Here is a 16,372-nt window from a genome sequence, read left to right on the forward strand (position 1 = left end):
AAAAGTCCCTGCCTTGTTCACTGACATCCCTGCTTAATTATACCACATACCTGCTTCTTTGCAAAAACAAATTATTCCAGAGAAATGTGGTTTCCTCTCTTTTTCATGCTCATTCATTTTATAGCTCTAAATGGATCTGCTGCAAATACCATAGTAGAAGCAAATTAAAGTGCCCTCCATTTATAATGCATGGCCACAGTGGACAGCGGCTTACACCAGAGGAAAGCGAGTTTTAATTTCACATGGCTAACAATGGCCAAAGCAGTTACTTTCACTGTTCACTTATTCTGGGTTTTATATATATATATAATTGGTGTACTGGTTTAAGTGGAAGGAGAGAGGATCCCTTGCCATTCCTAACCCGGTAAGGCCAAACAATTATAACCCCGGGCACTAAATGTATTGGCCATTTTTAAAATAGCAAAAAATCTTGGCCATAGAAAGTTCTTTACTTATTATAAGAATATGTGTGCAATCTGCCGGCATTTACTGTTCGTTAGTTTAACCTTCATCGAATTTAAAACGAAAGGGAATATATCCTTCATCGTTATGGCAGCTGTCAAATGAAGAAATTGATCCCAGACCGGTGCCTCAGTTGGCTTTCGGCATACACCTGGTCGCCCAACAGAAAAAGCAGGCAAGAATTTTAAAACACAATCCTATTGATTTTGCATTCCTAAAATGGTAGCCATCATTGCGCCCAAACCATTGTTATATCCCTGATAGACCTTTGTCTGGATTTTATCAGGCAGTAATTCATATGATGGATTGTCTCCTTATTCCACCATCCCCTCATATAGAAAACTAGGCTAACGAAACCTTTTCCCTTGTATGCTAGCTTTCCATCAAGACTACAGACAAGTCAGTGGTTTTCCACCCCTATGAAAACTAGTCCCAAGTTACCCAACTCCTGTCTGCCTCTTGGAGCCCAGAGCCAACTGAAACATTTCATCAGAACTTTCAAATAGCATATTGCTATATTGGTAGTTTGTCTTGCATGAACAGCCTTCATTTGTTTCCTAAATAACAATTGTTCCATAGATTAAGCCTGTTGCGCTGCAATTCTCCTGGTGCATTTTGCTCTTGGAAATTATTTGCAAAGAGCCTTGCCTCAGAAATTATTGTTTGAAATCATCATTACATCCAAACGTTTTAAGAGTTTAGATGCTTTTGAGTTGGGGGGGGGGGTAATTTCCAGGCTGAGATTGTCTCTTGGGCAATTTTCCTTCTGCCAGTCAACCAGGGAATGATTACAATTCCAGAGTTTCGTGTGTATACAACCATAGTCAGAATTATTCATCTAAGAGTTGCGGTATAATCAACTCCTCTCCCTGCCATAATGCAGTGATACTGGCAAACAAGGGAGAATATATGAACAGTCAGCTGCTGAAATGATAGTTTTCTCTGTTCCCCCAAAGGAGAAGCTTCAGAACCAACACCCAAAGTTCCCCCTCGCTTTCTGGCCTTCGTTTCATTTTAAATCATAAAAGTGATTGTCAAAAATGCTGCAGAAAAGACTTTCACACAGAATTGCATATCAGAGTCTCAACAGAACATCTCCTTTGCTTCAGATAAATGGACTGTGATTCAGAGGCACGGATGTGTGTTGATTTGCAGGAAACAAAGCAAGGTTACACGTGGCAGCCATACCATCAGCAACTGGTTCACCTTGCCTGCTTGGAAAGCAAAAGAGATTGACAAGGTTCAACTGTAGAACATAGTGCAACTTTTTTATATTATATATGAAAGCAAGATTCGTTTGAAGTCTTTGAGAATGTTCAAGTCAGCCCTGGAGGAATGTTAGGCTTCAGAGTGTTTACCTCTGGTTCTTGTTCCACATTTTACTGTTTTGAGGTGGCCATGAGGCATTGAGGAGAAGAGAAAAGCTTAAAACAGGTGAGGGATAAGGGCAAGTGAAAACTAGCAGGTTTTTGTGATTTGTAAGGGGCAGTGGGGTGTGTGTGTGTTGTATTTGTTCTTAGCCCTGAAAATATTGCCCCTTTCCTTTCCTATTGTCCAATGCAGACACACAGCATTCAACCAGAGCCTAACACCCTCTGAACATTGAGGGGGCCTGCAGGGGCGTAGCAATAGGGGTGCGGTGGGGGCGGGCCACACTGGGTGTCATCCTGAAGGGGGTGACATTTAGCGCACCCCCGCACCCGTGACTCCCAAGCCTACAGCAAGCAGCGGCGCTGATGGGCTGCCTGGGCCACCAGCAAAGTGGCGAAGCTCCCCCCTTCTGCCCTGGCTCGCTGTAGGCTTGGGTTGCCCCACTGCCCACGCTCCTGGCTGGAGGAGGCAGGCAAACAGGCAAACAGGCAGGGGAGGGGACGAGTGTCTTCGCTGAAGCGGGGTGACATTTGGTGGCCCCCCGCCACCGCCACCCGTGACTCCCAAGCCTACAGTGAGCCAGGGGAAGGGGGGAGCTTTGCTGCTTGGCCAGTGGCCAAGGAGTCACAGGCAGGGGGTGACAAAAAAAAATTCCGCCCTGGGTACCACTTGACCTTGCTATGCCCCTGGGGGCCTGGCCCCCCCTAAACACACACACACACACACACAAATATTGGGCCCCTCGAAAGTGCTTTGGCCCCTAGGAGCTGGTGCCTATGGATTGAAGGAAAGATGGAAGAAGCAGTGGTAATTGAATAGAACAGGTGCAAACCACCTCTGTACAAAAGAATGACAGAAAAAAGTTCTAAACACTGGCTGTGGCTAGGATTTTAATGCAGCTTTAGGACAGTGGTGATAAATAACACAAATTCTTTTTTATTAGCTACTTCTACATAAATTGGAAATTCCGAACCACAATTAACTTTGTCAGATATTTTTCAGAGGTTATTTAAAGTAAACTCCCATTGGTGAGCTGCAGTATTGGATTTACTAGCAATTATTTGTGCAGTCCCAAAATGCAAGATTAGTTCTTTTAATTAATAACCTTTTGGAGACTTTTACTGCTGCAATAGATTAATCATTCTAAAATATTCTACAGTTGTGTTATAGGACTCCCTGCTGATGTTGCGACTGCTGTAGTTTTCCACACAAAATTAAAAGATAGAAAGTCTTGATTGTACATTAATGAGTATAAGATTTTATGGTTTTTAGCTCGATGAGTTTGCTTTAGATCCGGAGTATAGAATTTTAATTGGGGATAAATGAGAAAAATTATCCTGAAATCCTCTGCTTCACCAATACAGTATTGTACACCAAGCATGTCTTTATTACAGTGCCGTTTTTAGTGGAAATAATTGAGGCAAAGGTTACTTGAACTTGTTACAACTATTCATAATTTAAAAATGTGGCTGTATTTCAACTTGATTGTTTGATAAAGAAACAAATGATAATGGCAATAAAATGAGCCAGCTGCCAAAAACATAAAGCAATTAGTAAAAGAAATGAAAAATGTATTGAAACAGAAGAACATAAGAACATATAGTGCCTGTTTCAGATTTGGAATAAGTTCAATGTCCATTTCTATTTGATTTTATGGTAATGATATTGGATAACAAAGATAGAAAAACTTTAAATAAGAAGTGAATAAATAAGTGTTTATGATCTTTTGTTAGAATGGGAGGTGAAGGAGGAACAAGTGAAATCAGTAATGGTGAGATGGGCCCAAGATCTAGGTTACAATATCCTCATGGAACAATGGGAAAAACTGTGGCAGGTAGATATAAAATTTACTGCTTGTTATAACCTTAGAGAGAATGTATTAAAGATGATGGCACCAAACATAATCTTCACTGTAAAAGCTCGCTAAAATGTATAAGAACATATCCCCTACATGCTGGAGATGTAACAAAGAAAATGGGTCCTACATACATATGTGGTGGAACTGTCCAGATATCTGCGTATTTTGGAACAATATATATGAAGAGCTTTAAAAGTTACTTAAATGTACTTCAAAAAAAGACCAGAAATATTTTTATTAAGTATACTGCCAGTTGAGATTAAAAAACAAAAAGAGTATTATTCATGTACGGGATAACAGTAGCCAGGGTATTGATAGCCAGAAATTGGAAAAATAAAATATTACCCAATACAGCACATTGGCAAACTTTAATGGTGGAATACCTGCAGCTAGCGAAAACAACTGGAAGGGTAAGAGGACAAATGAAACAATCAATCCACAAGGAGTGGAGAAGTAATAAAGAATATTTAATGAATAATGGTATAAGAGGAACTCTCATGGTAGAACTAGACTGAACCTGGTATTGAACAAATTTAAAACTGAAAGGAATAAAAAAAATATAAATAAGAAATACAAATATATAACTGTGCGATATAATATATTTATTACACAAAATACAGTGGGAATAATTGGAAGTCATTTTTAATATTGTTTGTTTTATAAGTTGTGGAAAACTAATCCATATGATATTTTGTTAGCTGTACCATACGGAAAATTGTTTATTATGTGTGAATTATTTTTTTTGTGCTGTTTTATTTTTCTCTGTGAATTTTTGTACTTTTTATTTTACCTTTTTCTTCTTTTCTGTGTAAATTTGTTTGTCTGATAAATATTTCAATTTTAAATTTTGAAGAATAAAAAGAAGGAGTGAATAAATAATCTTCACTTACTGTTTTCTATCACTGCTGTGGCCATTGCTCACCAGGAAAATCTCAAGCACAATTTCCAGGGCAGCAAGTCGAAATTTGGCACTTCATACCTCACTTCCTCTGTCCAAAAAGCCTCACAATGCAAAAATGTAAGATGCACTATTATTGTTAAGAAGCTTCTGCTGTTTACCACTGAGTAACAAATATTTCCATTGCCATCTAGTCTTTTTATCCATAATTTAAAAAATTGGGGGTGTTCTTTTTTCCCCTGTTGTATTTTCCCTGTTAACACTAGATTGGCCAGCGATTTCACTTGCCTAGCAGACTTCGCACTAGGCCAGAGCATGTTCTCCAATTGACAAATGAAGGATCACTCTTTGCCACAACTCGGGTCACTTTGGGACATCTGTCATACAGGCCAGGGTGAAGCACAACATCAGCCTAGGACATCCTGCAGCCCAGCTGCTGGGTTGGTGAGCTAAGCTTGTGTGACAGTGTGCCAGTCAGTGAGGAATAACTGGAGGTTTCAAGTGATGTTTTCAAGTACGGCATGCAGGATTATTGAGGGCGGTGGGGGGATGAATTGAAAAGAGCATTTCTTTCTCTCCTGATAAACAACACATAGTTTCCGGGGTGGGGGTTGTTTTATTATTTATCTCATAGCTCCACAAATATGGAAAAGTCTAAGGATGTGTTAATGTATTGTTCCTTGGAGCAAAGGCATGCCAGTCACTGACATACCCTCCAAGTGTCCTGATTTTCCAGGGACAGCCCCAAAATTACAAAAGCTATCCCAGCTTCTGATTTGATCCCAGAATGTCCCTATTCCCCCCACCAGTGCCGCTGCCAGGAGGCGGATGAGCCAGTGCTTGTCCCAGGATGCAAGAGAGCATCCTGTTGCCTCTCTAGGACCTCTCCATCGCCACTGCTGCCGGCCTCATCCCTTGGACAGCTCCTAACAGCTGCTGGAGAGCAGGCAAGGAGGAGGAGAGGCTTCTGCCAAGGCCCAGCCCCATGTGATGCACTGGCTGTGAGATGCTGGCCAAGGGCAGGGCATGAAGAAAGGGGGAACAGGGCACAAAGAGTCTTGTTGTTTTTTAAATGCTTTGTGCATCTGCATCTAATCTTGCCATTTTCTAAAATTTATTTGTTGGTGTGTGTCTTTCTTTTTGTAAACCTACCAAAGAATAAAATAAAATAAAGGGTTTTCTCAGAATGGTGGAGGGCATGTGTGCTGTGTCCCATTGGTGATAAGAAATCAGGTGGTCAAGGAGGGTCAGTTGTGGGGGAGGGAGGGAGAAATGTCCCTATTTTCATCTGAGGAATGTTGGAGGGCATGCAGTGATATTGTTTAGTCTCCTTAGAATCTGCACTTCCCTCTCCCAACTTCATTCCCCCTGGATGTTTTGGACTACGGCAATCAGCCCCAGCTAGCATAGCGAATGGTCGGGGATAATGGGAGTTGTATTTCTGCAACACCAGGAGGTCACCAGGTTGGCAATGTCTAACCTACACTCATATTTCCTGTGATGAATCACTCCCATATTTCCTCTACTATGTCTTTGCTCGTTATCTTTATAAAAAAATGCCATAAGGAGGATTGCTTCCATGTATTTTTTAAAGTCACTCCAGTGCAGAGGTAGCATCTCAAATTATTTCTTTATAATTGGCAACTCACCTGCCTCCATACAGGGGAGTCTTGACACCCAAGCTGCTCAGCTGGGGAGAATCCAGCTCCCAAGCTGAAGAAAGTAATTGCTTTAAGAGGCAAAAAAAAATGTCAATTATCTGCATGTGGAATTGGCAGGTTAGTTTTCAAATAGATAATGCTTCTGATATATGCAAACTCCAAAGTTTTCTTCACCATCTTTGAATGAAATGGGATTACTTTTGTAAGGGAGAACAGACTCTCTGGTCCCAAAAGGATGTAGAGCTTGGTCACATATCATGTGTTCATCACTTGTTCATCTACACCAGGCATAGGCAAACTTGGCCCTCCAGCTGTTTTGAGACTACAGTTCCCATCACTGGTCCTGTTAGCTAGGGATGATGGGAGTTGTAGTCCCAAAACAGCTGGAGGGCTGAGTTTCCCTATGCCTGATCTACACACATTCAGCAGTAGACATGGAGGTGTGCTGCACTGACTTCTTTTTAACGGTACTAATATAGAGTTTATGCACTATACATACTTGGTCCTTCAAGCTGCAGTGTCAAAAGACATTTTAATTATGCTCCACAAATGGAAGAACCTTGTTGAGTAGCATGAGCTGCGTTTCCCTTTGCAATGTTTGATATAAAATAGCAAATTATAGCAAATGAACAATGACTGGCAAAGTCAATGTGTAATTATGAGAGAGAGCTTCGCCATTTGCATATTTCATCATTTAAGTATTTTTTGTTGTTTTATAATTTCCATGCTTAATTACTTGGAGCAAGTAAGGAACACTAGCAAAAGGAGGTGCAGAGATTTCTTTGCTTAAACATCTGTGAGAGAGCCTGATTCTCCTCTTCCAGAGTTTAGCTAACACTTTCTTCCTTGATATATTTTGGAAGACACTTGCCAACTGTGCCCCTGGGCTGGTTCCAGCCCATTGAAGCCCTTTGCACATGAGAAGGAGGAAGGCTTGTCCGCTCCACCACAAATGCAGAGCAACATGTGAAGCAAGGACTTCAAAGGTTCAATTGCAGGTGTAGTTCTTACCCTCTTGCAAAATAGTGTGTACACTGGTACACACTAAATTATTTTATCACAGAGTGTGTGGTGTGTATCTGTGGGTGCCTGTACCAGTTCCACCACCGCGAAGATATTCAACAGCCGAGATACTGTATAGATGCTACACTGGTGAGCTTTTCAAAATAGATACCCAAGTACAGTGGCACCTTGGTTCTCGAACTTAATCCATTCCAGGAGTCCATTCAACTCCCTAAACCATTCAAAAACCAAGGTGTGGCTTCCGATTGGCTGCAGAAGCTTCCTGCACTCAAGCAGAAGCTGATGCAAAATTGTGTTAGGACTATTGATGCCTGCCAACTAGTATTAGTTGAACACAGCAGAGTGCGTGCAGTTCTTCAAGGAAGCTTTTGGTTGCAAGGTGTTGATAAAACAGCATGACGCAGGAACTCACTGCCACTAGTATCTGGATAATTATGTACAGCTTTATTTATATAGATCAGCTTCTCCACGTTACTATATACAGACTTGGATCTTAGGAAAATAACAAAGCTTAAACCTTTCCACTCACTATCTCTCTCGCCATACAACCTACTCCAACCACTATCAACTAAACACCACCACACTGAACACATGGTTACTCTTGCTTTATGGAACTCTCAACCAGTTGCCAGGCTGTTACTGAGGCCCATGTTACCAGGCAGAGAGAGAGAGAGTTTTTTCTTCTTGGCCTTCAGCCAACTCTTAATTGCTTGATGTGAGTAGCTGCAATTCTGCACATAGGCGCTTCTAAAACTCCAACAGAAGCCGTGTCCAACGTTCGGCTTCCGAAAAACATTCACAAACTAGAACACTTACTTCTGGGTTTGCGGCATTTGGGAGCCAAAACGTGTAAGTACCAAGGCGTTCGAGAACCAAGTTGTGACGGTATATATGTCCACTGTAGCTAGGTGTATTTAATGAAAGGCAAGCAGTGCAAGGGAACTATTGAGCTGTTGTTTTTCTTGTACTGCCTAGAACTCCCATCTGAGTTATTACATTCTGAAATTTACTGCTTTCGATGCCACATTAACGTAATTAACTCCAGTTCTCAAAATATAATTGCACCAGAGCAGCACCACAGTTTTGCACAACATTATAGGTTATGTTGTTTTGAACATTGTTCTCCCACATTATCCAGTAAACAAGAGAAATGTTAAGCCACTTATCCTTCAGAAAAGGAAAGGGGAATTTTATTCTAATCCCTAAACTACATACCCTGTAGTTAGAACTACCAAGGTCGGTGAAATATTTCCAAGTATAAGACTGCAAAGATTTAATGAGGCTGACCCTTGATGCACCTTGAATTTGTACTTTTAAGGTAGGTTAATATGAAAGAATTAAAAGTGTGTGTGTGTGTGTGTGTGTGTGTGTGTGTATGAGAGTTGCAAGATCAGCAATGAACCAATTAATAGAGAAATAGAAGAAGGAAAGGTTCTGCACTTCTAGCCCTCATCACAAACCAAATCAATTCAGGTTTGAAATTAGATTAGGAAAATCTAGTTGAGTTTTTTCTCAATGTCCTTTTGAAGTAAAAGAAGTAATTGCTTGCATATTTTATTTGGCAAAATATTTCTCAGCTACTCTGCACTATACGGTTTGGTATAGCTTCCTGGACTGCTGCACCTCTGAGGAATTTCAATTCATTTATTCCCCCCCCCCAAACCCCATATATCTCAGATGTCTGTCATTTCACTTAGAATCTTAATATTCTGTTCAGAATTTGATTTTCCACGCTCACAAGGTTTGTTCCCTGGAGACTTCTGCATTATCTAACGTCTGCATGAATGAAACAAGAAAGCAGCACAGCTTGATTTAATTGACATCAAGTTAATTCCCCCTCCCCCACACTTTCCCTTTTGGGGCTCTGCTTGTAAGGTTTTGACTGGATTCAATATATTTGTTTATTTTTTCAAATCTATTTTTAGTAACATTTGAATTAGCAGTTGGTTCCTGTGAGGAATGGGTTTGCTGTCTATGGATGAAGATCAGGGCTGAGGAACCCTTTTTAGCTCAGGAGTAGTGGGTGGGGCAATGGATAAGGCTCCTATCTTTGTATAGTAGGCTACATTCCAGCTAAACAAAAGGTTTTTGCACATGCACACATATGATCTCTACCTTCCATCAGCGCATGCACATGACACTATCACAGTTGAGTCAGGCAAAAGCACTTTAGGAAGGCTTTGAGCAGGTCTGCTGTGCCCAGTGGAGATGGGGCAATGCTTGGAGGAGAGCAAGACCTAGGAGGAATCCTGAGGACCAGACAGGGAGCCCTGGACGATTGCTATTGGCCCCACCCCGATGTAGAAAAAGCAAACATTTCCCTCCCACTTCCTCAAAATCTAACCCCGAAGTCAAAGAAAAGGCTGAACAAACATGAAATTTATACTGTGTTCTACTCTGTTTTCCCCAGGGCAAGGATGAAAAACTTGTTTTGATTACACTGGCTTTCTGTTATTTTTCTTTCCTGCATTAAATGAATAAAGATGCTTGCTGCAAACTGTGCCTCTTTTTAGAGAGGCGCCAAATGCCCTTGGTTTTCTGATTTCCAAAACATAAACATCTGTACAATGAGGTTACAAAGAGGTGATTCTGAATATTTAGGCGATGAATGGTGAAGAAGCAGGCAGCACATTGAATCAAGAATAGTGCATGCTTTATGATGGGATGTGTGTTAAATACTTTGGTTTAAACTGCCTAATCACGGGCAGCGCTTCACTGGAGGACTGGGAGGGGCAGGATTCCAGTCTGGTCCACTGGTGAGGGGAACTCCAGACTATAGCTGTCAACCTTCCCTTTTTTTGCAGTGGGAAACAGCACTGGAATAAGGGAATTTCCCGCAAAAAAAGGGAAAATTGACAGCTATGCTCCAGACTGCAGCACCCAAATGAGGCTCTGCACAGCTACAGAACTCCTATGGTTGCACAGAGACCATGAAGAAGCCTCAGCAATTCTTTTAAAAGGTTTCACGCCATACGTAGTCATGTATCCTATGACTAGATTTCTTCTGATTTTGGGAACACTGTCTTTTTATTTTGCCTTGTGAAATAATTTCCCTCAGTGATTTTTAGTTCAGTACATTGCTAGAAGGAAAGGTTTTAAATAAAGGTGATCACTAGCAAAAACATTCCTCAGAAGGAAGAAGTGGGAAAGTTGGCAGAAACTATCCCCCCCCCCCTCTGTTCCTTCATTCTATGGACCATTCTATGGTATGGCCCTGTCTGAAATAATCATCATTTTTTTTAAAAAAATAAATTCCTCTGTGGTTCACTCTGAGGTGCAATTTGTGCAGCAAACTGTTTTATAGCTCAGTTTTCTGACATAAAATATGTATTTCATACATCGTTTTTGAAGATATACATCAAATCCCTTTAAAAATAATAAACTGTCAGACCTGACAGTCCATTATATTTATTTTAAGGTGATTCAATATGTCTTCAGAATTGATGTATGAAATACATATTTCATCCATCGCCCTCAAATATCAACCACCATAAAATGTAGAATGATTGGTTCATAAATTTCTAGTCTGGTGATGATGAAATTATAAACATGACTTCTTTTTCCTGCTTAGCTATGCCTTTGTAAATGAGATTTCACCAGGTTGTCATTTAAAGAGATCTTAATAATCTGAATTAATGAAACGGGTGACTATTATCTCCTGCTCATATTGCATAGTGTTTTCAACAGAGACCGAAAATAAGTTATTGCTTTTGTGCATTCATCTGCATGAGGCAGGAAGCACCAAAAACAACATGGCAACATCTTGGGATTGAAATGTCCACAACTTTATTGATTACAGGTGTCAGTAGGCCTTGGCAGAGGTATTGGATATGTATCCTGAATCGACCAGCTCAATTGCTGGCTGATTACATCATCAGGGTCGATACTGGGTTAAGGATTCCTCATGGCACACATCAAATAGGGCGATCCCTCAAGGACCCACTTTGGGGAGCAGTAATTATTAATTAATTAATTATACCCCTCCCATCTGGCCGGGTTTCCCCAGCCACTCTGGGTGGTTCCCATAGAATATTAAAAACATGATAAAACATCAAACATTAAAAACTTTCCTAAACAGGGCTGCCTTCAGATGTCTTCTAAAAATCAGATCGTTGTTTATTTCCTTGACATCTGATGGGAGGGCATTCCACAGGGTGGGCGCCACTACTGAGACAGTCCTCTGCCTGGTTCCCTGTAACCTCATTTCTCGCAGTGAGGGAACTGCCAGAAGTCTGTTAGCCCCCATATGGACATTTGGTCAGAACCTTCCCCTTGGACCCCTTTACAGTGGTGCCCCGCTAGACGAATGCCTTGCTAGATGAAAAACTCGCTAGACGAAGGCATTCGTCTAGCGGAAGGCTGCCCTGCAAGGCGAATTTGTCTATGGGGCTGCCTCGCAAGACGGGAAAAAAAATATTTCCGTCTAGCGAAAACCGCGGTTTGCATTGGTGCTTTGCTAGACGAAAAAACCGCTAGACGAAAAGATTCGTAGAACAAATTATTTTCGTCTAGCGGGGCACCACTGTACTAGGGTACCCTGATACTTTGTTTATGAAGGGGGGAGGTAGTGCTTCTTTCCACCCCCTTTTGTTTAGACTAAAGATCCAACCCAATGCCTTGTTCTGCCAGCAAGTTCTGATGGTTCCTATAACATAGGCAAAAACCCCAGACCAGCAAATTCCTCCCTGGCCCCTAATACACTGACTGATTAATTCCATAGTCAAAAAAAATAAAAATCCTTCCAGTAGCACCTTAGAGACCAACTAAGTTTGTTCTTGGTAAGAGCTTTCATGTGCATGCACACTTCTTCAGATACACCTGGATTAATTCCATAGCAAGGACATGCACATTAGTTGCCTGCTTGCCTTCAGGTAAGGACAAACTATACAGGGTGGGTGGGACGTTTGTAGCCAAAGGAGCTGACTCCAAGTACAATTGGCTAATGTAAATTGGAGGCAGACCTGAGTGAAGCCAGACGCCATCCAGGTCCACTCCCAAGTCCCGCCTTCTTAGGCTGTGATTGGTCCATTAAAATTAAAATTGTGGGAAATCCCTGACAGTCCCCCTGACTGGCTGAGGCTGATGAAGTTGTTGGCTGGTCATGTGCGAAGGAATTTTTCTGCCCACAGCCATGCCAGGCCAGGCCGCAACTGCCACTGTGGCAAAAATTGTACTTTTTTTTAATGCCAGCCTTTACAGTGAAACTTGAGTGCCCTGCAACAGGTGTGTGATCATATCTGGGGCATGCCATAGCACAATACAGTAATGCTGTCACCATAAAAGAAATGTTTGGTTGGGTGGAACTGTTAAGTATGTTTGTTTGTTTGTTTGTATGCCGCCCTATACCCACAGGTCTTTCTCCTATTCTTATGTCTCCTGCCTGACTGCATCCCTTGCCACATAGTTCACCATCATCGAACAGATTACCACTGTCACCCAGAGCAATAAATCTGAGAGGACACATTTGAATGCACTATTTGGGCAGGGGATGAACCCATACCTGGAGGGCACCACGTTGGTTACCCCTGCAGTAGGGCCTGCAAAAAGAGACTGCTTTAAATGTCCTCATTTCGAGCTGACACATTGTGTCCTCCCTAAAAGAGGGCACGTGTTGCGGTGAGACCTGGAGACTGACCTCCTGGTTGTGGGTGGGTCTATTGGATAGCCAAAACACCTGATTGGTAGGTCCCTCGTTGCTGGGTTTAATCTGGCCAATGGGGTGCAGTCTAAACGGGCCAAGGGACCTATATATACCCATGCACATGACCCAGAACTTCCTATTTCGGCTCGTGCATTAGAACACCCACTCACCTCTCCCTATATTTAGGGCATTTTGCAATTGACCTTGCTATGCCGTCGTGTGTCGTCTGTCGTTGGGACGGCAGGAATTTTTCCCACTTGGCTGATTGGCTGTTGCCATTTGGGTTTCACCTGCCGTGTAGCAATTTGTCACAACTTGTAAGGTTGTGTATAGGCTCTGGTTCATGTGATAGGGATGGGAGAACGGTCTTGCCATCCCTATGTGAAGGGTATTCCGTTAAAGGAATCCAGGGACTCAAATAGGTTTGGTCAACCCCCGAGAGGGGGTTGTGCCTGTGCCTGAGTCTGGGGGAGAATCTGGGGAGTGAACAGATTCTGTTTCCAGGGTTTTCACCTACCTCAGGTATTCACCCTTGGCTGACCTATAATGGAGCTCTGGATCAACGCTACCTGCAAGGGTGCAGGGAACTAGTCGAACCATAGCCTATGCAACCACTCACTTTTCTGTAATCAATAAAGTTGTGGGCTAAATTCTGCCAAAAACCAAAACAAAAATTTGAGTCAAAAGTGTGTTTATTTAGGGGGGAGGTCTCTGGGTCTGAACACGCAACAAGCAATGAGCCAGTCACATGCAGCAGGTCACAACGACAGTTTTCTCGATTCGTGCACAAATGGGTATAGAAGCTGTATAGCATTTTCCGTTTACATGGGAAGAATTTGCCATGCTGCACGGAACAATGGAAAACCATCTCCCTGTGGCAGCCATACCGTGTGCAGCAGCTGCTAAGTAAAAAATGGGAAATGCTTGAAAGATGGCCACTGTAACTGTACTGGCATGGTTCCATTCTTTATTCATTTACACTATCATTTTTGTTGACAATTAGTTTGGCTGCCTCAGCCAATGTTATTTTGCAATATGTGCCATGACAAACAGTTTTTGAAGTGTGACTGAGAAGCTGTGTGGGAGATTTACCAGATACTTTCCCTTATTTAATCTTTTTCTCTGTATCATATAGAGAATCTGTCTAAACTTGTTCTTTTGTGAGGCATCAGATCAAGCAACTTCAAATGTAGAAATGAAGTGTTCATAATCAATGAGTAAAAGAACAAGCAAGAATCACTCAATTTATTTGCCAGCCTTCCTACTTGGTGTTTTAACACGGAGGCGGGGGGTGGGGGTGGGGTGGAGGAATGCACTAAAAGCAATTTCCCCAGGGTGATACAACCCCGCTCCCCCAGATTAAAGAAATATGCTCCTTTCAGGCCTGAAATGCCCCTTTTGCTCCAAAATATGATAGATATTTGCACTTGGTCACGTTTGACAATGAAGCCTCCTTCAAACTGTTTATCATCTCAGAAAGTCAGGACTCTCTGGTTGTATCAGGAGATGATGTTCTCTCACAGCAAAATGAAATTTCTGTTCCCTGTTTTAGTTTTGCAACACTTTGGGTCCTCGATGCTGGATAACTCCTACTGCATGTCATGGCATGTGGGGGGAGGTGGTTCGACTTCAGGTTGGAAGTCTTTTGTCAATGCCATACCAGCCCCATCTATTTCAGATTGCCAATTTTTACTCATACACTTATTGTTTTGCAGCCAGAGCAGCTGTTCCACAAAAGACTGGTTCTGGGAAATGAAGGAGAGGCAAAGACCATTACTGGGGAAGGGAGGGTTTGAACCACATCACTCTAAAACCTTAATCAACTGTGACTGACAGCTCAGAGCGCAAATGGGGTCGTGGGAAATACTTTGGAGGAATATCCACTAAACCAGGCATCCCCAAACTTGGCCCTCCAGATGTTTTGGGACTAAAACTTCCATCATCCCTGACCACTGGTCCTGTTAGCTAGGGATGATGGGAGTTGTAGTCCCAAAACATCTGGAGGGCCGAGTTTGTCTATGCCTGCGACTAAACCCTTAGTACCCTTGGAAATCATACAAACATACAGGACTGCCTGAGGATGGTACTTTTCCTATGATAACTCATGCCACAATAAATGAACTAATCCTTTAGGTGCCGCAAGACTCTGTAGATCTTTTTCTACCATGATGCTTATTTTGCTGCAGTAGCCATCTTTAAAAGCTAAGGACTAAATTGAAAATATTCCATATTTTCTATGATATCTGAGAACTGTCAGTTCATGGTTTCAAGTCTGGAGCTGATATGCTGAGAGATCCTTCTCCATATGTTCTACTAAGCTCTTCCAAGAACTGGAAAGCAGACACTTTATGCTGCATTTTCCTGTTTCTTGGCAACAAATTGAGGAACTGAATTGTGCTTTTACTCCAAAATTATCTGTTAGAATGAAGAGAGACCATTTTCCATGAAGTAAATCTTAATGGAAAAGCAACCTAGTTGGTGATACTTAGTAAGGTCTCAAACACAAAGTGTATAAATAACAAATTAATTAATAGGCTCCTCTTCATACTAGTTAAATTGGATGTTTATATTATGTAGAATCTAAGATTGACTTTGTTAATGTGGGAGTGTTTCAGGAAATTAACAGAGAGTTGATATGATATACTGCTAGAATGAGACAAGGCAGGATTTTGCAACTCCCCCCCCCCCAAAAAAAATATATTCATTTTTTTAATAAATACACATCTCTGTGAAAGATGAAAGATTCAGGACCCAATCAAAGGAAATGAATAAAATGTTAGTTTCCAGTTGAACTTAGAGTTTATTTAGCATTGTATTTAAGTACATGAGCTATGAGCTTATCCCTCCATCACAACTCAGTCCTTCACTAATTGAATAGTCTCTCTCTCTCTCTCTCTCTCTCTCTCTCTCTCTTGACATACTATATTTGGCCTTAGATTCATGCTGGTTTTCTTTTTCCATTGAGTCCTGATGGGGTTTGCTGCTTCTATTTGTAGAGATTGCATTTCATGCTACTTTAGAACATTTTCTATGCTTTGGCTGAGCAGCCTGTGATAATGCTCTGGGCAATTTTTATTTAGCTTCTCGTTTGTTGGGCAGGCAGCAACCCTACCCCATAACTTTTGTTTTATAATCTATCCCTTGACTTTTGCCTGGGTGGGTAGGCATTGATGTGTTTGGATACAAAAACTTCAAAGATCAGGTCTTGCTCATTTATTTATTTACTTCCATCATGGGCATTTTACACTATCAAAAGGGGGCATCATGGTGAAAGATAACATTTTACAGCATTTCCCCATTATTTGCTTTGTCTGGTCCTACTGAATTTCCATGGGCTTCGATTGTTCTCCCAAGTCCCTATTACTGTTACAGTGTCCTCCTACAAGAATATGTAGCAGGGTTGGAAAAGATTATAAGGTACAATTACAAGAATATGAACATGTTTAAAAGGGTATAGA

The sequence above is a fragment of the Lacerta agilis genome, chromosome 3 (assembly GCF_009819535.1).
Source record: "Lacerta agilis isolate rLacAgi1 chromosome 3, rLacAgi1.pri, whole genome shotgun sequence".
Taxonomy (NCBI): Eukaryota; Metazoa; Chordata; class Lepidosauria; order Squamata; family Lacertidae; genus Lacerta; species Lacerta agilis.